Source organism: Eublepharis macularius, chromosome 7 (genome assembly GCF_028583425.1).
Source record: "Eublepharis macularius isolate TG4126 chromosome 7, MPM_Emac_v1.0, whole genome shotgun sequence".
Lineage (NCBI taxonomy): Eukaryota > Metazoa > Chordata > Lepidosauria > Squamata > Eublepharidae > Eublepharis > Eublepharis macularius.
The window spans coordinates 103,122,667-103,148,267 of NC_072796.1; positions in this window are offsets into that span (position 1 = coordinate 103,122,667).

The window sequence follows — 25,601 nt, forward strand, 5'->3', positions numbered from 1 at the left end:
AACTGTGGTTCTGCCAGGAGACAACTATCATTCTTTGCCTTCAACCACTGAATTCCACTGAATTCCATTCCACTGAAGCAACTGAGGCTGCATCTACATGCTGTTGGATATTGTGCTGTTGTCACATTAAAGCAATCTTTCACAAGTGAATTGCCTTTTCCACACAGGAAAATTGAGTTGCAAACGATCACTTTAGTGCAACAATATCACAACAGGAAATACTGTGTAGACTAGGACCTCCAGGTAGGGTCAGAATTACAACTGATCTCCAGACAAGAGATATCACTCCTTATGGGTGTTTGGGAGGTTGAACTCTATGACATTATACACTGAGGTCTCTCCCCTCCTCAAACTCTGCCTTCCCTAGGATCTGCTTTCAAAACTTCATGAATTTCCCATCTTGGAGGTGGCAAACCCTAGTGTGAAAAGGATCAGCTTTATTTGCATGATGACATGAAATCATTCTGGTATGATGTGTCTTCCTCTTCCTCAATGCTAATTTAAGAGTTAATCCAAGTCATTTGATGAAAAACAACATAATGTGAGGGTAAGTACTGTTTTCCTTTCAGTTTCGTGTAGTGGTAAAGAGTAGCAGGACTCTAATCTGGAGAACAAGGTTTGATTCCCCACTCCTCCACTTGTAGCCAGCTTGGTGATCTTGGGTCAGTCACAGCTCTCTGGATCTCTCTCAGCCCCACACACCTAACAGGGTGAGTGTTGTGGGGATAATAATGGCATACTTGGTAAACTGTTCTGAGTGGTGTTAAGTTGTCCTGAAGGGCAGCATATAAATCAAATGTTATTACTATTATCAGTGTTCATAGTAGTACCCATTATTTTGTCTTAAATTTTATATAACATTTGCACTGATGTATGTTTAAGTGATGTAATTGAATTAATCAATAATAAGTGGCTTGCAAAAAGATGACAAGTAACAAGTTTCACACTTTTGCCTGCAGATCGTTGGATAGTAGCAACAAGAAATGAGCTTGGGTTATGTCAGCAGTGATCCAATGGATAGGAAAGATGTTTTATGTCAAACTGGTTGCATTTATTGATCAAAACGGGAGAAGTAAACCCCTGTGTTAGCTAGATTTCCTGCAGGAAATCAAGTTCTTGCAGTCTCTGACTCTAATGAAAAACTATGACAAAGAAGTGTGAGTAATGAGAGGCAAGGGAAAAAAACACCTCCAGAGAAAAAAGAACAATGTAGTGGTCCTATTAGTTCATCAAGAGTTCCTGATAGATTACTACATAGCATACAGGAAATATCAAAACAGTTGCTGCTTCTATATAGAAGCAGCTGTTTAGACCAAAGGAGAAATATGATGAAAGAACAACTTCCGGACAGGTGGGAAGAAATAAAGCTGCATCTGCACTACGTATCTTTCCTGGGATTTCTCACACTAGCATTTGTTGCCATTCAGACTAGGAAGAAGCATTCAGAGATCTGACCTAAATCACTTTCTTTAATATACTTAATGTAACTAATCAAATTGCAGTAAGTTCCGGCATTGGTTAACTACTGGATACATTTGGATCAGATATGTTGGTCCTTCAGTCTGCTTTTATTCTCTTGAATACTGGGAGGGACAATGAGAAAACAGAGGAACTCAACAAGCATGTGCCTGACAGAATGTGTCAAACCAGATGGTTCCTCTGGTATTCCTGTATAAGCAATTCCCAACAGTAATTGCACTATTGCAGTGGTTTTCCATATCTATATAATCACAGGTCTTCCAGATTTCATTAACTATTTAGTTAGATTTATATTTTAAAAATATTTATACCTTGCACATTGGAACAAAATATTTGCTAACTGGGTCTGAACTTGCTGAGACTGAGAGAGAAAGACACCTTGGGGTCATAGTGGATAGCTCAATTAAAGTTTTGACCTAGTGTACCACAGCAGTGAAAGAGGCAAACTCTTAGTGAAAGCCAAGGTCAACTGGGAAGAACTCCAGAGGTCCATAAATTGGGCAACAATGTGATGAAGGACGTTCAATTAAAGTATACATAAAGTGATGCACATTGGAACAAAACCAGCTTTCAGTACATGCGGATTGGGCCTGAAATTGTTGAGGCTGAAAGGGAAAGAAACTTTGGGATCAGACTCAAATCTTGCTGTTCTACTACAGAGCAACATGGCTACCCTCCTGAAACTTTACACAATAAGTGATTAAATTGTGGAATTCACTGCCAGAAGCAAAGTGATGGCACAGATATAAATAGCTTTGAAAGGAGATTAGATAGATTTATGGAGGATAGATCTATCAGTGGCTACTGATCAGGACTAGAGAGAACCCCCATATTCAGGGACAATAAAAGATTGAATAACAGTCTCAGGAGGCAACATCAGATCTCAGCATCAGTTCCCTGTTGATGGCTCTCTAGAATTCTTTTCTCTTAGTAAATAGAAATTTTGGAAAACTACTTTACAAGTTGTACTAATTCTAATTGAATTCCAAGCACTGTTACTGCACACCATAATCCACTTACCGTTTTTTTCCCTGAGAAAAATTTGGCCTGAAGGTCTAGTATTTTAAGTTTTGTAAAATGTCATTAATGTTATGGAACAAGTCCCTTAGGATGCTATTGATGACTGCACTTCAATGTCAATTGCTCAAGGAGCAGGTTATTATGTATGTCACTAAAAGAGAAATATTTAATGTGCTATGATCCATTAATATGTGTCTTACTGCATACATTATAAATCAGCAAAAAATCCGTTTCCATTTCCCCTGTGTAGTTCCAGAGCACTTTAAAACAATGATGATGATTCTTCACTGCATTGTTTGATGATTAAACAAAACTAACAGATTCTAAACAGCATAAAACTCACAAATGACATTGATTGGTACCACAGTTGCTTTACTCATACCAAATAAAATGTCTCTGTTGCCAGTAAGACAGTTTTAAATGATTATTTTTTTAAAAATGGAAAAAAGTATGCAAAAGTATAAATATAAGTATAATATGATATATCACAAAGACAAGAAAACAGAATGATGGATCCTGCAAACTGAGAATGGAATGGACTCATGAATGCATATCTTTTTCACCTTCCTTCTCCCTTTTTGATTCAAACTAATGGCAGTAAAAGATATGGTACAATGGTCTACAGTTCAAAGGAAAACATCAAATCCCTCCTTCCTGCTGCAGTCCAGAATTAGCTCTAAGATGGAGGGCTGTGAAAAATGAGTTTCCATGGGCTCACTGTACCCCCATATGGGCAAATAAGCCAATACTCATAAAGGAGGAACATGGATGCCCCACTCACAGTCAATGTCAGTAATTGCTAAATGATTGGGAATGCTGCTTTCAAGATGTAGGCACTGTGCCTACATTTGCACATAGTTTGCTCAGTCCCACTTTCCCCTGTACATCTTACCCTGTATAACAAAACATTACAGTGAAATCCTAAGCAAAGTTACTCCAGTCTAAGCCCAGTACTCAACCTCTTAGACTGGAGTAACTCTGCTTACTTAGGTTAGGGTTTTTTCCCCTCCCTTTTTTGTTCACTGTGACCTTCTAACAGCAGTGGGTCATGAGATATCACCCTTTTTGTGCAATGGGTAAAGCAGCAATGCTGGCTCCACACTTGCCCTTGGACTTGCCTAAAATAACATTTTAGGTGTCAACTATAGATGGGCACGAACAGAAAAAAAAAACCAAACATGATGTTCGTTGTTCATTGCCATCCACAAACAGGGACTCACAAACAACCATGAACATGGCCCTGTTCATGAACATGTTTGTGGTTGGCTGTTCGTGGGGGCCAGCAGGCTCTCCTCCAGCCATCATCCAAGTCAAGATCCTTACTGCACCACTCCCAGAAACCTGACCTGATCAGGCAGCAGGAAAGGTACCAATAATAAATAATAGCTTGGCCCAGAGCCTGGCAGCAGCCCTGGAACTTGAAGGGGTAGATCCCTATCCCACCACACACAAAGAAAATTAAAGCTCCAATGCACTCTCTCTATCAAAATGCCAACAGCAGCTCTCTCTCCACTGTCTGCAAAGTCAGACAGAGCTCCCCCCTGGTCTTTGCTCCCTTGCTGTAACAAATTTGGAGCTCCACACTTGAAAGGAAGACCTACCTATCAAGGTAAATTGGGCTTAGATTGGGGTTTCCAGAGCAACAGCAGGAGATCAGACAGAGTTCAGACAATCCCTGCCTAAGTTGCCAAGGGAATTGATTGCAGGTGCCAGATTGGCTTGATGAACAGCAACGAACGAGGCTTGCAACGACCACCTGTTCGTTTAGAATGGGGCCTCACGAACAGCTTGTTCGCGAACAGCAGATTGGGCTGTTCGTGGCTTTTTTTTGTTCGTATTGCTGTTCATGCCCATCTCTAGTGTCAACCAGTGTTTTCAAAGAACACCTCAAACATAATTTTGTTTAAAAATGGTACATATTGAGTGGCATTAAGATTTTAAAATGTAATTAAAATAAAATTTGAAAGACCTATTTATTGGCATTACTATCTCCCTTTGTGAGGAAAAATAGACATTGATTTATATAGGGATATGGTGCTAGTGCCACTAGGGGTTTGCTTCTAGAAACTTTCCAATTCAGTTTTAGTTCCAAGGGTTCCAGAATAATCCTGTTTCATTACTAGTCGGGCTTCTCCCAGCTTGGAACGGATCTATTTGGTTTTTTTCCCCCAGTTCTGGCTGCACATGTACAAACTCATGCTGTTTTTTTCATCCCCCTACACTCAAACAGACCTATGTTTCCCCCCTAAGTCTTCCTTTTTGCTGTGGGGGTAGGCGGGATTATTTTTGAAAAGGCAGAGTAGTTGAATGGCTCACTGAATGGGTGGTGGGGGATGCAATCCTAAAGAAGTCTACCCAGATTTAAGTTACATGTTATTCAATAATGCTTACTCCCAGGAAAGTGCTCTTTGAATTGCAGCTTATGATTGAAGTCTCCCTTCCAAACGTTTTCAAAACTGATAGGCAGGGAAAGGAGGGGTCTCCCCTTGTGAGGACCTGATTAGCAGGGACGGGGGGGGAGATACAGTTAAGTGCATTGGTTTCATTCCCTCTTCTGACCAATAGAGTTAATGAATAATGTAAGATTGATGCTGTTCAGGAAAATAAGCTGCTGTTCTGCCCTGAGAGGTACTTGGGGGGAGGCTATCAGTACGCCAACCTTTGGTGAGCAGTGTCCCACAAGAGGCAATACTCTCCCCTCTGTTATTCAATCTCTATTTGCACTCCCTCGCCCAGTTGGTATAGAGTTTTGGACTGGGTTGCCACCAATATGTGGATAAACCCAGTTGTATCTGTTGATGGATGGCCAGCCTGGCTCTGCCTCCAGTGCCCTAAATAGAGCTCTGGAGGCCATATCTGGGTGGGTGCGGCAGAGCAGACTGAAGTTGAACCCTATGAAGATGGAGGTCTTATACTTGGGCCATGGTGCAATGGATAGGGGGATCCAGCTCCCAGCATTCAATGGGGGCACCACTTGTGCCCGTTCCAGCAGTCAGGAGTCTTGGTGTGATGCTGAACTCCTCATCAATGAAGGCCCAGGTCACGACAGTTGCCCAATCTGCTTTTTTCCACCTTTGGCAGGCCAGGCAACTTGTCCCCTGTCTTTCAACCCATGACCTAACTATGGTGATCCATGCAACGGTCACCTCCAGATTAGACTATTGTAACTCACTTTATGCAGGGCTTCCCTTCGGTCTGACCCAGAAGTTGCTGCGGGTCCAGAATGCTGCTGCACATGTCCTGACAGGTACACCGTACAGGGCACATGTGACTCCAGTTCTGCAGCAGCTTCACTGTTCTGTTCAGCAGCTGCACTGAACTCCCTGTGGAGTTCTGGATCAGGTTCAAGGTTTTGGTCTTAACCTATAAAGCCCTAAATGGATTGGGACCGGCATACCTGAGGGACTGCCTCTCCCTGTATGTACCCCGGAGAGCACTTAGATCAGCAGGAAAACACCTACTGGTGGTCTCTGGCCCTAGGGAGGCTTGACTGGCCTTGACCAAGGCCAGTGCATTTTCGGTCCTGGCCACAACCTGGTGGAACTCTCTGTCGGAAGATACTCGGGCCCGCCAAGACCTTGTGTCCTTTCAGTGGGCCTGTAAGACAGAGCTGTTCTGCCAGGCATTTGACTGAGGCCAGTTTTCAGATACACTGATTGGCCTCCCTGCCTGTCTTGTTTTTATGCTGTTGAATCTGATTTTTATGATTATTCAATGTTACTGTTTTATCAATGTATTTTTATCTGTATGTTGTAATCCACCCTGAGCCTGTTCACGGGGAGGGCGGACTATAAATTTAATAGTAATAGTAATAGTAATAGTAATAGTAATAGTAATAGTAATAGTAATAGTAATAGTAATAGTAATAGTAATAGTGATGATGATGATGATGATGATGATGATGATGATGATGATGATAAGCCTGCCCAGTGCTGAAAGTATGAAACAAAACAAAACATACAGACTTTTTAGTGAGAGGGACTCATTTCAATTGAATTTCATGGGTTTGGTTAAGCATTCTGGCAGCTGCTTTAAATAGCTGAACCAGTTCTCTGTGTAATTTTGACTCGTTTTTTCTGTCATGCAAATTCCTAAGTGCCCCCTTCCTGCCTTCCAATTATGATCTCCACAATTTGCCCTTGTTTTAACCAATTTTGAGACATATCTTTTACACCTAGGTGGCAGCATTCAACCCACTGGGCTGCAAGCACATGACAGGAAGGAGAGCCAGAGGTATAATCTTACTAATTGTCAAGGCTGTAGGGAGTACAACAAGAGAAGCAGGGTCAGCAAATACAAATCAGACAACAAGTTGTGCCATAACGAAGAAGAGGCCAATGGTCTTGGAGGAATTCTGTCCTACTTTGGCTTTGTCCTATTGTCCTGCTGCTCTTTTAACTGTGCAGCAAAAACAATATGGTAAATCTATCGGGGCTTTTCAGTCCACCTGAAGGTCCTAGCCCATGAGATGAACATCTTTGAGTATTACAGTTCTGGAGTAGCACAGTGTATTGCCATTGATAGACCTTCTCTTCCTTAAACTTAAAAAACTCGTAACTCTAGAAGCCATGATATCTTATTGTGAAAATGAATTTTGTAATCAATCATATATTATGCACACCTTCACTTCATACTAATCAGCTTTATTGTGTGATGTAGAGTGCTACTATTATGAAGGGGGGAGAATTATAAAGGTCTCTCTCCACATCACTTGTTTTGGGCTTTTTTTTTTGTATAATCTTTTCAGAAGTCTGTAGTGGCAAACTTTAAAATTCTGTTCATAGTAACATCCCTCCTCATTTTAGATTGTTCCATGTTAACAAGAACTGTAGCTGAAGAAAAGATGAAGAATAGAGGATCATCAAATTGATAAAAAGTATATAACCTTTTGGAATGACAATAGGACTGTATAGTTACATCATTCTAACTTATTCTATAAAATGACAAGGGACATGAAATGGGGAAAAATTGAAGATACTTAAAAACTTATTCCCATCAGTTAGTAGACACCTTGTAAGAAAATATATGTTTATCAACAGTGACAGTAACTATCCTGGGAAAGAAAGAGATAACCTTTGACATGTCAAGCTGTTTAAACTTTCCAGATTTCAAGAATAACATTTCTGAGATGCTGTCAACTACAGTTAACTAATAAGGATTCTCTCACAATACAGTGACAGGAACCTGACATGTTCCAAGTCTGTACAAGATCAAGGCAGATTAGTGCCTTGTACCAATTATCTATGTTGGGTATGTAATGATATTCTCTAACTGTCATGTTTGCTGAGAGATGCATTTATGAGGTGCACAGTGCTATGCTATAGGGTCTGCCATTCTGAACTGCTTGTGAGCTATCAATAAGTGTAACAGCTATTTCACCACTAGCTGTGGACTATTTAAACTAAATATAAAACCATATACTCACTCAGACCTTGCAATGGCAGAATAGGCTGTACTGGAATGGATGATGTCAGAATGGACTTTAGAAAGAAGAATGGTCAACTAACTCTACTATTTTTAAAAACAGTTATTTGTCCTTTATAGTTTTATGTTTAACTTTTATTATTTATTCATTTAATTACATTTATAGTCCCCCTTTCTCACGAAAGACTCAAGGCAGATTATATGGTATGCGTCAGTATGATTAATTCCAAAGACATTTCAATAAACATGTATATACATGCAAATCATATATACATTTCATATAATTTGCATTTCATATGATATACATTTCATATGATTTGCATGTATATACATGCAAATCATATATACATTTCAATAAACATGTATATACATGCAAATCATATATACATGCAAATTTGCAAAGATTTAAAACCAGCAGAAATCTAATACAGTGTTCAACAAATGCTGAAACAGAGCATAAGAAATTCTAAGACTGAATATTAAACAACGTAGGAACTACCCAGTAGGATCTTACTTAAAGCAATAGTAGTGAAGTCTATAGTCTATCATACATACAGCAGTAGTAATAAAATCTATAGTCATTCTCTGTCTCCTTACTGATGCAATAATTGACAGAGCCTTCAGGAGGTAAAGAGGAAATTAACAAACCCTCTGAAGAGCAAACTTTGATGGCTTTGTAGAGAGGTGAAATTAACAAACTCTCTGAGGAGCAATCTAGCCAGCTCTGTAGAGCGTGGTGAAATTTAAACTATGCTTCCCGGCTAACATTGCATCTCCCTTCACTTGAGCATCCTCGTGTATTTGTCTTGTGTGGTTTAGCTCTGAGAGTATAGGCGGAGCTGAGAAGTGTGTGTGGAAAGAGGCAGTTAGCTGTGTGAGTCAGGAGTTAACAGTCAAGCTGTCAGGAGTTAACAGAGTGTCTTCCAATTAGAATCCAAAATAGTGCTGTGATAGGCATCGGGATTCTAGGGGGAAAATAAAATACTCATAGCAGGCATTTTGAGGACTATAGAGTCAGGTCTTGATATTGCCAGAGTATCATGGGAGAGTGAGATGAGTAAGCTAACAGAAATCTGAGTGAAAGGAGAGAGATGTGATTGTGACACCTAAGTCAGAAAAACAACATATTTTTATGTTGTTTTATTTTCTGAAAAAAAATTATCCAACATCCTGAAACCAACATACTTCATGTACTAATAAAGGTTTATTTTGGTCTTTGTTCACCCCGGAATTATATGCAATTTCTATATACCAGTCTATCCCCAGGGCCACATAGTCCCACAAAGGAGCCTTAATGTTTGGGCACAATATTCAGGGAAAAATTAATTAACTAGATTGGAATTGAATTCCTGGTGGCAGCGTTACCTGCCAGAGGGTGAAATGAGAAGAGGGTTTAAGGTACCAAATCTAACCACAATAAAAGGTGACCCAGGGTGTAAGCAACTCTAAGACCGACACGTTAAACAACATAGGAACTGTCCGGTAGGATCATATTTACAGCAATAGTTTTTTTTTTTAAATAATTTTTATTGGATGAGGCAATATACAATAATTGATTAATACATTAAACTTATCCAAATTAACCCTTCTACATAGATATATACCCCACCCCTCCCCTCCCCCTTTTCTTTGTTGACTTCCAACAACACTCGAACCCCCCATTTATTCATAGATATTATTATTACACTATATTGCTATCATTTTTACCATGGTAAAGATCTTAATATGTTTTTCTTTCGTTAAAGTCTTTTTATATTAAATTTAAAATCCCTCCAAAGACCACAATTGTCCTTTAACATTGCATTTGTTTTCCAAATATTTCTTAAGTTTCTTCCAATCCTCCAAAAAAGTTTCTGGATCTTGCTCATTCAAATTTCTAGTTATTTTATCCATTTCGGCCATGTACAACAGCTTCCTTGTCCATTCTTCAACATTCGGTATTTCTTCCAATATTGAGCATATAGAATTCTTGCTGCTACTAACATATAATATAACAATGTCTTATCCTTTCTATTAACCTCTTCTAAGTGTAAAGATAATAATAACATTTCAGGATTTTTAGCAACATTATATTGTAATATCAAAGACATTTCAGCACATATTTTAGACCAGAAGTCTCTAGCCTTTTGGCGAGTCCACCACATATGAAACAAAGAACCTTCATGCTCTTTAAATTTCCAACATTTGTTTGATAACTGTTTGTTAGCTATGGCTAGTTTTTTCGGTGTTAAATACCATCTATACAACATTTTATATCCATTCTCTTTAATACTAATACAAGTTGATATTTTTAGGGTATTTTCCCATAATTGTTCCCATGCTTCCATGGTTATTTCTTTATTACAATTTATAGCCCACTTTACCATTTGAACCTTTACTGTTTCATCTTCTGTAAACCACTTCAATAACAACTTATACATTTTAGATATTGCTTTATTATTATCTCCCAATAATAACTCTTCCAAGTCAGAATTTTTAATTCTAAAGCCTATCTTCCTTTTATCTGAGTCAAACAAGTCTTTAATTTGCCTGTGTTGTAACCAGCCATATTTGAATGGCAAATCCTCATTTCGTCTAAGCTTCAACTCATCCTTTTCTAGTATTGTTAGTTCTTTGAGGGTAAGCCATTCCTTTCCCTGGTATTCCCAATTTGGGTTGATTACTTCAGCTGGTATAATCCAAAGTGGTTTCTTTTCTTCTATGAGTTTCTTGTATTTAAGCCAAGTTAGCAATAAATTTCTTCTTAGGTAGTGGTGTTGAAACATTGCATCCATTTTATATTTTTCATACCACATATATGCATGTCATCCAAATAATTTATTATATCCTTCCAACGTTAATAACTTATGATTGGTCAAGGACACCCATTCTTTTATCCACATGAAACATATCGCTTCGTGATAAAGTCTTAGGTCAGGTAACTGCATTCCTCCTCTTTCCTTTGCATCACATAAGATTTTCATTTTTACTCTTGGCTTCTTCCCTGCCCAAACAAACTCAGATATTTTCCTCTGCCATTTTTCAAACTGTTTTTTATCTTTTACAATTGGGATTGTTTGCATTAAAAACATCATTCTGGGCAATACATTCATTTTAATTGTAGCAATACGACCTAACCACGACAGATTTAGTTTATTCCATTTTATCATATCTCTTTCAATTTGAGTCCAGAGCTTTTCATAATTATTCTTAAATAAATCTAAATTCTTAGCAGTGAGCTCTATCCCCAAATATTTGATTTTGTGTACCACTTCGCAGTTTGTTAATTCACTTAATTCTTGCTGCTGCTTCTTGGTCATATTTTTGTTATTATTTTTGACTTCTTTTTGTTTATATAAAAGCCCGCCAAATCTCAAAACTCTTTTATTTTATCCAACAATCTTGGCAGGGTTTGTACAGGATCTTCCACTATAAACATCACATCATCTGCAAAAGCTCTCAATTTGTAGGAAGATCCTTTTATTTTTATTCCTTTTATACTGTCATCTTCTCTATAATACCTCTAGGACCATCACGAACAAAAAGGGTGATAGTGGACATCCTTGTCTGGTTCCTTTCCTTATTTTGAAGTTTTCTGTCAGGTCATCATTAACACTAATTGTTGCTCTTTGTAGTTTATAAATTGTTTTCACAGCTTCTATAAATTCATTTCCTAAATCCATCTTCTCCATAGTCGCAAACATAAAATTCCAGTTCGTTGTTTGTGAGCGATATAGGTCTATAATTTTTAACGTCTGTCAGGTCTTGATTTTCTTTTGGGATCAGAGCAATACTTGCTTCATTCCACGTATCTGGGAGGCCTTTTCCTTGAAACATATCATTCATTATATTTTTTTAAAATCGGTACTAGGTCCTCCTTCATTACTTTATAAAATTTAGCTGTGATCACATCCGGTCCTGGTGCTTTCCCAATCTTAGCCGCTTCAATTGCTTGTTTGACTTCTTCTTCTGTTATTGGAACGTTCAGTCCTTGTTTCATCTCTTCTTACAGCAATAGTAATAAAGTCTATAGTCCCTCCCTCTTCCTTTACTGATGTGTCTCTTTGAGACCACTTCCTTACAATACAGCCCTCCTACCTCAATAAAAATCCTTCTTGAATAATTCAGTTTTGCATAGTTTGTGGAAATCCAGGAGACATGGAGCTTTCCTGACTTCTTCAGGTAGGCTGTTCCATAAAGTGGAGGACAGCACAGAGAATGCATGTATATGGGGAGCTTTTGATTTTTCCAGTGTGCAAGGTGGTACTTGTCAGATAAGTGAAGCTGCCGTGATGGAACACAGGGAGAGAGGCAATCTCATAGATATGAAGGACCAAGGTTGTTATGGGCTCTGTATGAGTTAGTCAAAACCTTGAATTGAGGTGGTAACTGATGAGTAGCCAATGGAGTGACTGCAGAATGGGAGTATGTTCATGTTCCTCCTAGTTCCCATTAATAGCTGACCTGCAGCATTCTGCACCAGCTGGAGTCTGGCAGAGTTCTTGAAAGGCAAGAATTATTTGAATTGTTATTGAATATTATTTGAATTATTATTGACTTGAATTGTTATGAATTGTAAGGCTCTTTGGGACTCAGTTTGGCTGGAAAGCTGAGTATGGATGCATAAGTAAAATACATCTGTATGATCTTCCATCTGTGGTCTGAAATGGCACAGCACAACAGTGGAGACATCACATGGTACTGTTCTGTTTGACTTTGTCCATGCAGCTTATTTCCAGCTAAATGTATTAGGACTGGGGTATATAACTGGATAACATTCCTACATCCTTGCTAACTCCCTTCTTTTACATTGCTTTAGTCCACACATTTTTTTGTGCTTGCCTGCCCTCATTCTATGCTCATGCACTAATTCTTCTCACTTCATGCAGAAAATGTTTAAACTGCTGTGCCTCACAGCTCCTGTGGTGTGTGAGTTGGCTCCTATCAAGGCACAATTCCCTGTCAGAGACTGACAATTTTTCACCACAGGCGATGCCCATCTAGAAGACAATGAGAAGGGAGAGAAATGTTAAAAACAGAATACAGCATTACTCAATTACTCACTTTTGACTCTCAATTATCATTAAAACAGGGAAGGCCAGTATGAGTCACACCAGAGACACAACCAAGATTTGGACCACTTTTTTAAAAAAAATATTTTCATATGACTTTGTCATCAATGTATCAGGCTGCTGAAACATGAGAAACTGGGTCAGACTCATTTAAATAGAAGAAATATAGAGCAGCTTGAGAAAGGGCAACATTTTCATATTGTTAAAAAAAAGAACACATTTAAGTTCTGATCATTATCTGGAAAGTTTTACAGAGAAGTAGCTGCAAAATGTTGAGGAGTGAGTCAGCCAAAGAGAGATGGAATCTAAAGGGAAGGTGGGGGGATTCCACATGCTCTTGTTCGAATGTAGGTTTTGGTAAATCTGTGATAGAGCTCCAGGAAGCTATGGTGCCCTCAACAACAGTGGATCTCCAGTTACTCTGGATTTGTTGACGTGCATCCACTCTCAGGGCCTCTGTAGGTCTCAGGAACACTGTTATGCTCATGGGAGTCTTCATTTCCTAAATCCATGCTAACTGACAAGATGCTATAAATACTACATCTTTGAAGAACCAGGAAGATGTGGCTTAAGTTTCTCTCTCCCTCCTTTTGCAGGTATTTGAGACTGAACATGGCCAGAGGGGGATTTTTGGGAGCCTTTCTGCCAGCTTCTTAAGACTTAGAATGGAGTGGCTTGTGTTCACCCAAAAATGTAGTTGTGTCGTTGGGGTTATATCAGTATAACACTGTGTAGTCATCACCGTAAATTTATGTCATCATATTTTCAGGGAAGTGCCCTTTCTGCATTGTGCATATTTACTGTGTTTGAGACTACCTGTCGAGGAATAAAGAGTTATTAAGTCAGTACATATTGCAGGGGAGAGATACAAAGGAGACATTTGCATCAGTTAAACTTTTAAACACAGAATCTCCCACTGTTGCTTACCTGAATCTGATGCATTTTTCTTGCATCACCAGCTGGATGGAACGGAGATGCCTTTTGGATGTTTATACCTTGAGGTGGAATACCTATAAGTGTTCTGAGGAGCAAAGCACTTGTATATTTGTCCATTTATGTACAAGGTGCCCCTTTTTATTCTTAAGATCCCAAGGTATGTGGTCAAATGTGCAGAATATAAGGGTATTGACTGAGGTATAGCCCCATTGTACCTGTACTGTCATCTGATGTATAAGCGGCTAGGTATATACTATTTTGGGTACTATGATTGGCAGGGCCGGCTCCAGCATTGCCAGCACCTGAGGCAGCTTAATGCTGCCTCTGTGCACGCACGCGCGCGCACTGGGATGTGTGATAACATCACTGCATGTGACGTCATCATGCAGGGGCTGGTGTGCACATGGGGGGGGGAGGCTTCCAGCCCTCCCATTCAGTTGCTCTGCGGGCCAGGTGTGGCCAGGGTGGCTGGCTGTGCCTGGCCCGCAGAGCAACTGAATGGGAGGCTGCCCACTTAGGTGCCCCACGCTGCCACCACCAGCACACGCTCCTGGACAGTTGCAGTGGCGGCAGCTCCGTGGCACATGCCCCTGCCCCCAGGCCAGTGCCCCTCCAGTGCCTTAATGCCCTGAGGCAGTGGCCTCACCGGCCTCAATGATTGGACCGGCCCTGGTGATTGGTTGCAATGTTAGTTGCAGAGTCTATTTAGGTGCGGCAGAACTCAGAGCTATTTTTAACTTGCCTTTTTTGATAGCGGAACTGTACTCTTGTGTCAGGGGCATGACCTAAATTTAAACGGCTTAGAATGCTGATATTTGTAAGAGGTGTTCTTATCCCACTGACTTCAATTGATTTAGAAGGGTATAACTCTGCTTAGGGCTGCCCTTTAAGTGCTGCTTCTTCTCCAACATGCCCTTGGAACCTGCCTCTGGACCCTATATCAGTATATTTGCACTGGCACTAGAGTTACAGTGTTGACCCAGAATATCTCCAGCTATGTCAGTGTATCTCCAGAATAACACTAGCATAAGATCTTAATTACTATCCTTAGCTATTTCAGAATGGCTTTAGGACTACACCATTAATCTTTTGGACATTAATAGTTTATTCCAATGATCAACTAATAATCTTATGTCTTGCTATCGACATGCCATTTACATCACCAACAATATGCCCCAAAGGGTGTGAATAATGTCGAACAAGTTTTATTTACATTTAAAAAAATGGGAAAGAAAGGATCAATGAGGACATTGATGGGTAATTAATGTTGATAACATATCTAAACATATTAATTTAGCTGCCTTCCCAATGCATGTGGTGAACATTTGTGGGAAAAGCAAGTTAAATGATGAAAACCTGTTTTTTCCCCTATAGACGCCATACTTTACTATAAAACACCAAAGAACTGTTGACCAAATGTGCCTAAGCTATTTTATGACATAATTCTCCATGCTTGCAAGAGGTACAAATCTTAATTTGTGATTGTCAGAGAAGGCTAGAGGTTAGATCATGACAGTTCAGAGTACTGAAAGTCCAGCTGTGTTTCCACTGCAAGCTTTTTGGTTGCCTTAAGATGGAGAGCAGAGAAGGAAACTGGCAACTCTTTAAATAAAAGTTTCTCTGGCAAACTAAATTTGTTCCAGTTACAAGTATGTCACTTTTGAGAACACTTTTTGAGGCTTTCAGAATCAATGATATGAATGCTGAATAACTAAACTATGCCCCAAATGTTGTCCAGTTGCTTGGGAATTTCAGCATAGTGGATAAAAAGAGAATTGAAAACAATCATGCAATGTTGCCCTTCTGCAGGAAGCCTGGGTCCATTTTGGCATAGCCAACTGGGATTCTGCATGCATGAGGTCCATGTGTGCACCGGAGCTAACTCATAAATGCCTGAGATACAGATGAAGTTTTTATTTGTTTGTTTATTAGAATATCTGTACTTTACCTGTACAGTATTACTGCTTCTTCTATAAGTGGCTTGAATTTTGCTGATGAAAACTGTTGAAAGATCCTGCACGATGCCAGTTCATCCAATCTTTATTTCTTGTTTATGAAATGATTTATGCTGGTACAGGATGGAGTTTGAAGGTAGCAAGCAGGGGAATATCACAACTGCTCCAAGGCAGCTATCCCTGCATAACCATGAGAGCCTTCGGAAAACAGCCTTGGAGGAGCTTGGCTGAGAGAGTTTGAGATGAGCTCTGCTCAGGCCGAGCGTGCAGAGCAACTGCCAGTCAGCTGGGCGGAGTTGCCTCATAAGGCTCCTTTCTCCCCCCTGGCCTGAGACCCAGATACCATGGGAATGCTCTGTCTCCTCCTCCTTCCAGGGAGGCAAAGAGTGGCCCCCATCCTTATCAGTGGAAGCTGCTGGCTGGGAGGGCTGTATACTCTTGGAATAAAGGTACATGCACACAGACCTGAGGATGCCAGAAAGAAATACTAGCGCATGATTGGAAGCTGTAAGTACTGCCATCCTAGTGCACTATTAATTTTTCAGTGCCGCCATATTCTGAAGGGGTTCATTGTTAAAAATATAGATTGCTGGACATGTAAAGAGGTTGTTTGCTATCTTGGTTTTAAGCCTTCTCCTCCTCTGTGCTTTCAGCTAACATATGTCTGTTATCTACATTTCTTAAATTGTCTTCAGTTGGGATGGAGATATTGGCCATTTTTGTGACAATTTTTGTTTGATTTATACGTTCATGTTTCTTACACCTTCTTCACACTCCATTTGAAACTCCAGTCATCCTTTTCTTGACTATGTTAATGAATTTCAACAGAACTACTGTCGTTAAAAGTGATGCCTAGTTTTGCATTAACTGCATAGCAAACAGATGTATAATATTAAAATATCTTGGTTAGGAAGGGAAAATTTGCAAAAGACAACAGTGGAATTAAAATGGTCTTTCCATTCATGCACTAAAATTAAAATAGATATGCATATCCATACTTAAAAACTGATAATAGAAATAGCTGATTAACTCTGTGCAAAACATATGCATGAATGGGAGGAAGGGTCAATGAGAATCAGTGAGGGAATGTCAGACAAAACTGAAAATTATTCACACAGTCAGATGAATAATAGAAGGGGATCTTTTTTGCTTAGGAAGGCTCGTAGCTTGCTCAACAGCCAAGGTTGGTGAAAAGCACTCCTGGGAACCACAGCCACCTGCATTTCCCACAGGAAGTCTGAGGACAGCAGCACATCCAAATTAGAAACCTGCTCCTTTGGGGGAATGCAACTTCATACACAACAGGAAATACCTCCATTCCTGGGTCAATCTTTTCTTCTACCATCAACACCTCCATTTTGTGTGGATTAAATTTAAGTTTTTAAGACCTAATCTATCCCAAAACTCCCTGGTTCATGGTTTCTACAGCCTTCCTGATATCTGTTAGAAGTGCCAGATTGAGCTGAGCATATTGGTGACAATCCAGTGCACATCTCTGGATGATCTTTCCCAGCAGTTTCATGTAGATGTTGAAAAATATGAGAGATAAAAGTATACTTGATCCTGTAGGCCAGAGGACAAGCAGCAATCATCTAGCACCACCCTCTGAAACCTACATTCCAGGTAGGACTGAAACCACCACAGAAGTGCCTCTCAATACTAACCCTAAAAGGCAATCAAGAGGGATACCATGACTGATTGGATCAAAAACTGCTGAGAGGTCCAGGAGAAACAATAGGGTCACAGTCCTCTTGTCTCAATGTGGATCATCCACCTGGGAGACCAAGGCTGTTTCAGTCCCATAGCCAGGATTGAAACCAGACTGGAATGGAGCCAAAGAATCTACTTCATCCCAGAATTCTTGGAATTTTCCAGCCACCATTAATTCATTCACTTTGCTCACAAATGATACATTTGACACTGAATGATATTTATTCAAATCTTCCATCACGACAGTGAGCAGTTTCACCATATCCTTGGAGAACAAATGGATACATTCCTTTGCATCTCTGCATATAATTAGAAGCGAGTAATGCACATTATATTGACCACTCTCCAGTTATGCATTTATGTGGCCCTTTAGTTCTGTTGAGATCTTGAGTCCACTGAAGTTGCCATCTTAACAATGAGTCCCACTAATCTAAAGGAGACTTTCCAAGGAGACGTACATAAATATTAAACTCAAATACCTTTACTTGCAAGAACTCTGCTGAATTCTAGGATTAGAAATCTGACATTTAAAGTGTAGTGTAGGTTTGACAGAGAGATGAATATAGTAAAGACACTTGGATAAGGGCCGAGTTTACATCACCTGATCTTTCCTGGCATCCAGATGCACAAGTCATATGGAATTAAAGCAAAAGCAGAAAAAAATCAATATGCAACATAGTGATGCATTATTTTAATGACATTTCTCCACAATAATATTTATTTTTTTATTAAAAGAAATACAAGTGAGAGAAACATATTATATGTTTAAAAAAACCCAGAAACATTGTAGGAAAGGAATATTCTGTCAGGTATATTTTATTCATGCTCCACTTACTGGGCTTCACACAAGCTGTGCTATTTCACACCTGAGGACCAGCCACTCCAATTTCTCATCTTCAATCCAGTCTGTAACTTTTCAGATGCGACACTCTCTTGATTTCAAGTCCTGTCTAAATCCGTGCATATTCCTTCTGGGCAGAACATCACTTTCTTATCTCTCTGAACAAGGAACATATGCTGTGGTCACACATCAAAGGCTGCAAAACAGAGTACTCACTATTTTTTAAAGCTACAGCCACTTCTTTGTTTCCAGTAGATGGAGCGATTTGAAATGTCAGTCCTCAGCAGTAACAGGCTCTACAATCCCCATGGAGGAATTATAGTCATTTGATCTCTCCTTTGGCTACAGATAAATGATGGGGTGTGTGTGTGTGTGGGGGGGGAGATTGGTAATTAATTTCATTTGAAGCATAATGACTTTAGGCATCAATTCTGCCTGGTGGGCAATAATTAACAGGGTTAAAAGCCCCACAGCTCCTGAAGTCATTCTTGTATCCTGGCTAAAATATGGGGTTACAATTTCAGACCTTTTCTTATCAATGAACTTAGATTGCCACTCACTATTTGTCCTTACCAATCAGAGTGATTGTACATTTGTAAACAGACATAGATAATTCTTTACAATCAAGTGAATGAAGGAACAATAGTCACTTTGCTAAACAAAGCCAGCAAGTGCTAAAGGAACACATGTCAGTTTCAATGGCTTTCAGTATAGATTAAATAAAAATTGATACAGTTAGTTCACTGTCCAATTAACTTTGATTTTCCCATCTCAATTATTTGATTTGTTCTGTAATTTTTTTTAATTGTTACATTATTGTGTCATCAGTCTTTGGTGAAATAATACCTTCATGGGCCTGTTATATGTGCAGACTAGAGATGGGCAGGAACGGAGAAAATGGCGGTTCATTGCAGTTTGTGGTTCGTAGGATTTCATGAAGCACAAACCACAATGAATGTTCCCTGGTTCATGAACCAGTTCATTCAGTTCGTGAAAATATCACTTCCAGGGCAGCAGAAGGTCTGCAGAATAGGGGTGTGCACTTTGAGTTTCCCCCTTTCAAATGCCTGCCACAGCTGATGGGAGGGGGATTCTCCATCAGCTGAAAAAAGCCGCCGGCATTTGAAAGCAACAACACTTTTCTTGTGCAGTAAGAAAAGTGTTGCTGCCTTCAAATGCCCCCACTTTTTTCAGCTGAGGGGAGGGGAAGAGGGGGTATCTCCCCCTCTCCTCAGCTGAAAAAAGTGGGGGCATTTGAAGACAGCAACACTTTTCTTGCACTGAAGAAGTGTTGCTGCTTTCAAACTCTGGCAGCTTTTTTCAGCTGAGGAGAAAGGGATCCCCCTCCCATCAGCAGCTTTTTTTCAGCTGAGGGGAGGAAGGACCCCCCTCTGCCCCCTCTCCTCAGCTGAAGAAAGTGGGGGGGCCCGCGTTTGAAAGCAGCAACATTTTTCTTGCCGCACAAGAAAACTGTTGATGCTTTCAAATGCTGGCAGCTTTTTTCAGCTGATGGGGAATCCCCCTCCCATCAGCTGTGGCAGGCATTTGAAAGGGGGAAGCTCAAAGTTGATCTGAGTCATCAGATGAGAAGCCACTGGGTGCACACCTCTACTGCAGAAAGCCCATCCCCGGTTGCCTAGGAAACTGATTGATTGGTGCCAGGCTGCAGTGATGAACTGAAAAACAAACCAAACGAACCTGCCTGAAGTTCATCGCAGTTCGTCAGAAATGGGCTCTGACAAACTGCCAGTTTGCAAACAACGAACCAACCTCATTCACGATGAACTTTGGTTTGTATTTCTGTTTATGCCCATCTCTAGTGCAGACATTTTCCTCCCATTTTTGTATTCATAGAGTTTTATTGGCTAGGTCTTACAAAATATGAGAATGAGGACTATAGTTCAAGAGCAGAGTACATGTTTTGCCTGCAGAAAGTATCAGGTTCAGTACAATACCTGACATCTCCAGTTCAGAGCTACTCTAGCATAGGGTGGGTCCAAGGGAGAGAGAGTAACTCTCTCTCAGCCTAGTCTACCTTTCAAGATAATTGTTGTGAAGATAAAATGGAAAAGGAGAGAACAATATAAGCTACTGTGGATTCCCTTTGCGAAAAAAGTGGGGTACAAATATCCAAGTAAATAAATAAATACATCTGATGCCAGGAGTGAGCCAAGACACTTTTGTCCTCTTTTTCATGTTGCCTTAAGAAGTTGTTTGGGTAACTTGACTAAAGAACTGGGATGTGTTTTTCCCAAATGCTCCCCCAGGAGAGTTATTTACATGACTCTGGAGGAGCATGTCATGACCCCCTCTGACCCACTCCGTGACTCCAACTCAGAATCCCTAGGGGAGGAGCTCGAGGAGCCAAGGTTGGTGGCTGGGAGACAAGGATGTGCCCAGCTCTTAAGGGGCACATGCATACATCTCATCAGTGCCAGACGCCATCCTGTCAGCACCTGAGAGGGAACCCTCACGATGTGCTGCTCCAAGATTATGTAAGTATTTCCTCAAAGGGCGGGGGACATTTGTGTGTCTGAAAATGGCAAGGGAGAAGGCAGGAGACCCTTCTCCCCCAAGCAGCAGTTCAAACTGAAAAGCTACATCCTCTGATCTTTAAAATTACATTCCTGCATCTGATGGATGATTGTAGGGGAAACAAGTTGGGTTTGGGAAACCCGGAGGTATCTAGTGAGAAATTGTTTCATGTATTTTGGCCAAGAGTGATTGATGGAAAACACTTGAATACCCTGGATTGCTTGGTGGATATCACTAAAAGATATCTGCATGGTATAATGAGTAACAGGCAAACAGACCAATCCAGAGGGCTGGCCATGTTAGTCTGTTGTAGCAAAAATAGAGGAGTCTTGTGGCATCTTAAGGACTGACAACATTTTATTCTATCATAAGCTTTCATGGACTACAGCCCAGTTCTTTAGACGCAAGCAGACAGACAGGCCAGTTGAACATTTGGGCTATTTTGGCACTAATTAGATGTCAGAGTGTGCAGAAGACGGCAACCCCAGCCACGGCACAGCCATTAAGGCTGGGTGCCACATTTTGCTGCCCTGGAAGGAGAGAGGGCAACGCTCCCCTTCCAGGACCTGAGGGGTGGGCAGAGCTTGCGTGTTTAGGCGCGCTCCGCCCGTCTTCCTCCCTCATTCGGCGCCTCGAGCTCGGAGCAGAAGGAGCCTCTCGGCAGAGCTCCGTGCTTCAAGGCCTCCGATCGAGCGGCAGCAGCGTTTTTTGTGCTGCAGCAGCAACAAGAGCGGCAAGCAGAGCGAAGTGGCGTGGAGGATTCCCTTGCAGCACTCTCGGCTTGCCACTTGGGCGGCTTGGTTTGTGGAGGTGGTGGGCTTCGCAGCGGCATTGCCGCTCGTGGGAGCCTTTTCAGGCGCAGACTTCGTGCGGCCTCTAGAATCCCTCCCCCCCCCTGGAATTTCTCTTGTGCGCCATTTACTACTGGTGCGCCTTTTTGCAGGGGTTTATTTGGCGGCCTTCCCCCCCCTTTTCCCCAGAAAGGCTGAAGGGGGGTTCCCTCTAGCCTGGTGTCCATTTTGTTTTAGGGAGAGCCTTGTCTGGCGGTGGCCATTTTGTGGGAAGGTGGCCTTTTGAGTGGGGGCCGATTTGGGCCTGTGGCATTTGGACGCTGGGGTGGAGGGCCGTTTGGGAGTTCCTCCATTTGTTGCCAGGATTCAGCTTTCCAGTTGGCAACACAATTGGTCAAATTATGTACAATAATTGAACAAATATATATATTAATAGAATAATATTAAATAAGATAGGAGAGTGAGTAGAGAGGGAAGATAGTAAGTGCCCGTAGGAGGGTTGTGTTGTACTAGGAGGGTAGTGCAGCTTGTTGCCCAAATAAAAGCAAAATAAATAAATAAATAATTAAAAGGAATAATAAAAGGAAATTGTGAGGTTGCAATGCCGCCTAAAAAAGGTGTGGGTACCTCTAAAGGGAAGCAGCCTGCGAAGAGGCCTCCCGCTAAGTGGGCTGCTCCACCTGTATTATCCTCATCTGATGATGAAGGGGATGATGTTGCTCAGCAGGAGATTTTGGCACACATAGCAGCATTGGAGAGCGGTCGGGGCATCTCCGCTGCTCCCAGTGGGAGTATAAAGAAGCCTGGGTCCACTAGGGCATCATCTCGCTTAGCTTTTCAGGCAGAGGTTCTTAAACGTTTGTCTGCTTTTGAAGGTGCTGCCCATCAGGCTGGAGAGGACGCCTGCAGAGCTGTGGAGCCGGGTGAGACTGAGCTTCCTGGAGAGGCGGGGGCTGATGACCAAGCTGGATCTCAGGCAGCTCTGCCAGTGGCGGTGGTGGTTGATACCCCCATGGGAGACGGTAAGTCAACTCTGACACAGCATGCAGCTGCCTGGCCTTGGGGTCAATGTGGGCAGGCCTCATCTTCTGGATCTGGTGCCCTGGTGCCTTACCCTACTTGTAGCTACTGGCCTGCTGCACCTTCTGGCCTGCAGACATCTTTAGAGCCATAAGGTAGGCTAGGGTCAGGTCAGGCTGTGGCTCACTTCCCTGTAGGGGCGTGGCCACAATGGAATTCGCCTAGTTGGCAAACAAGTGGTGCTGCCATGCCTACTGCTCCGCAGGCTATGTCCACTGCTCAGCAGCCTATGCTGCCTGCTTCGCAGGCCCCGGAAGGGCAGCCTAACTGGTTCTCTGGTCCCGGTTTTATTTGGAATGGTCAGCCCCATAAATCTGAGAATCCTCAGTGAATTGTTGCTTGATTATCCTCAGTGGGATGACGCAGTTTACTTGTTGAATGGGTTTAAGTTTGGGTTTCGCATTCCTTTTCAGAGACCAAGGTCCCCCTTTATGTCAATGAACCTCAAGTCTGTCATTGGCATGGAAGGGGTGGTTAGGAGTAAGATAGCGAAAGAATGTGCAGCAGGCCGTGTGCTCGGCCCATTTTCTGCCCCGCCTGTGCCATGCCTGCGTGTCTCCCCTCTGGGGCTGGTGCCCAAGAAGGCTGCAGGCAAGTACCGCCTGATACACCACCTCTCTTATCCAAAAGGGGCATCAGTGAATGATGCCATCCCTGATCATCTGTGCACGGTTCGCTACACATCTTTTGACCAGGCAATGTGGGTGGTCGGACATTGTGGTGTTGGGGCGGAGATGGCCAAATGTGACATCAAGTTGGCATTTCGTCTTCTCCCCATGCACCCTGATGATTTTGAGCTGCTGGGATTTGCCTTCGAGGGCCAGTATTACATGGACCGGGCTCTGCCTATGGGCTGTTCGATCTCGTGTGCGGCCTTTGAATGCTTCAGCTCATTCTTGGAATGGGCGTTGCGCCAGCAGACTGGTTGTTGTGATACCAGTCATTATCTTGACGATTTTATTTTTGTTGGGAGGGCTGGCACAGTCAGTGTGCGTGTTTGTTGAGAGGTTTTACTGAGCTTATTCAACGGTTGGATGTTCCCCTGGCAGACGAGAAAACGGAGGCCCCCGTGACAGTGCTAACCTTTTTGGGGATTGAGCTCGATACTGTTCATCAATCCTTTAGGCTGCCAGAGGCGAAAGTACAAGACCTTCGAGAACGTTTGGCCTCCTTTAAGGAAAAGCATAAGGTGACTCTTCTTGAACTGCAGCAGGTAGTGGGGCACCTTAACTTTGCCTGCAAGGCTGTTACTCCTGGGAGGGCCTTTCTTAGGCGTCTATGTGACTTCCTTGAGGCTGCCACATCACAGGCTGCGCATATCTAGGGGCATCAGGGAGGATTTGGAGGTTTGGGAAGCATTTCTCAACTCATTTAATGGGGACACCTTCTGGAGAGAAGACCTATTACTTGAGGCCGAACTCCAGATCACTTCTGATGCCTCTGGTGCAACTGGCTTTGGGGTCTATTTTCGGGGGCACTGGTGCCTGAAGAATGGCCAGCTGACTGGCATGATGGGGTTTTGGATAGGGATCTCACTTTTTTGGAATTTTTTCCAATTCTGGCAGCGATCTGGCTGTGGGGGGGGGGGGGGGTGAGTTGGCCAACCACATGGTGCACTTTTGGTGTGATAATTTGGCAGTGGTGCAGGTGATTAACTCCCTCACTTCCAGATCGCCCAGGGTAATGAGACTAGTTAGGTTGTTCACGCTCTGGTGCCTCCGATTGAACATTTGTTCCTGGCAAAACACGTTCCTGGGGTGAACAATGGGTTGGCAGATGCTTTGTCTTGCCAACAGATGGAACAGTTTCGCCAGCTTGCTCCTGAAGCCAATCAGCAGCCCTCCAAGATGCCAGTGGAGCTGTGGCACCTTGGGAACTCGAGGTTCAGCGGGCCATTTTGCTAGCCATTGCCCCCAGCACCCAGAGGTCCTATGACCGTGCCGTTCAGCAGTTTGCCACTTTTCAGCTTGGGGCTGGACTGCCCCAATTGTGGCCAATCCCGGTACAGCATATACTGCAATTTTGTGTCGATTGTAGAGGTAAGGGTTGTGCTCCCAAGACAATTAGGGGACAGCTGGCAGCCTTGGTGTTTGTAAGCAAGGCTCGTGGCTGGCAGGATTATACAGGGGATTTTAGGGTCCACAAAATGCTAGAGGGATGGGTGCGGGTGCTGGGTGCTCTGGTGGATGATAGGGAGCCTATGTCCCCGGCCATTCTTAAAGGGCTGGGCGCTATGTGGGCTAGTGTATGTCGTTCTGACTTTGAGGCCAAGCTCTTCCATGCAGCGGTTCTTATTTGGTGCGCTGCGGGTCAGTGAGCTAGTGGTCCAGTCAGCTAGAGACAAGTCAAATCGGGCCTTGCTGGCCCGAAACGTTAAGTTGTTGGGGGACACAGTAGCGGTCACTATTAGGTGATCTAAGACAGATCAGCTCCAGAAGAGTTCGGTGGTGCGGCTGGGCTCCTGTTCTGATAAGGAGCTCTGCCCGGTGCTGGCGTTGAAAGTATACTTGGAGGCTCGTGGGGATGAGCCCGGGGTGTTGTTCCTCCACAGGGATGGGGCTCCCCTTACTCATTTTCAGTTCCAGGCAGTAACCGAGCAGGCCTTGGCCAAGCTTGGTTTGGCCAGTTTTAAGTTTGGCACACACTCATTTAGGATTGGGGCGGCTTCCACAGCCGCGGCAATGGGTTATCCTGGTCAGGCTATCCAGAGGATAGGCCGATGGAGGTCTTTGGCTTACAAGTCCTATGTGCACCCCCTTCCAGGGCCTTTATAGTCTTC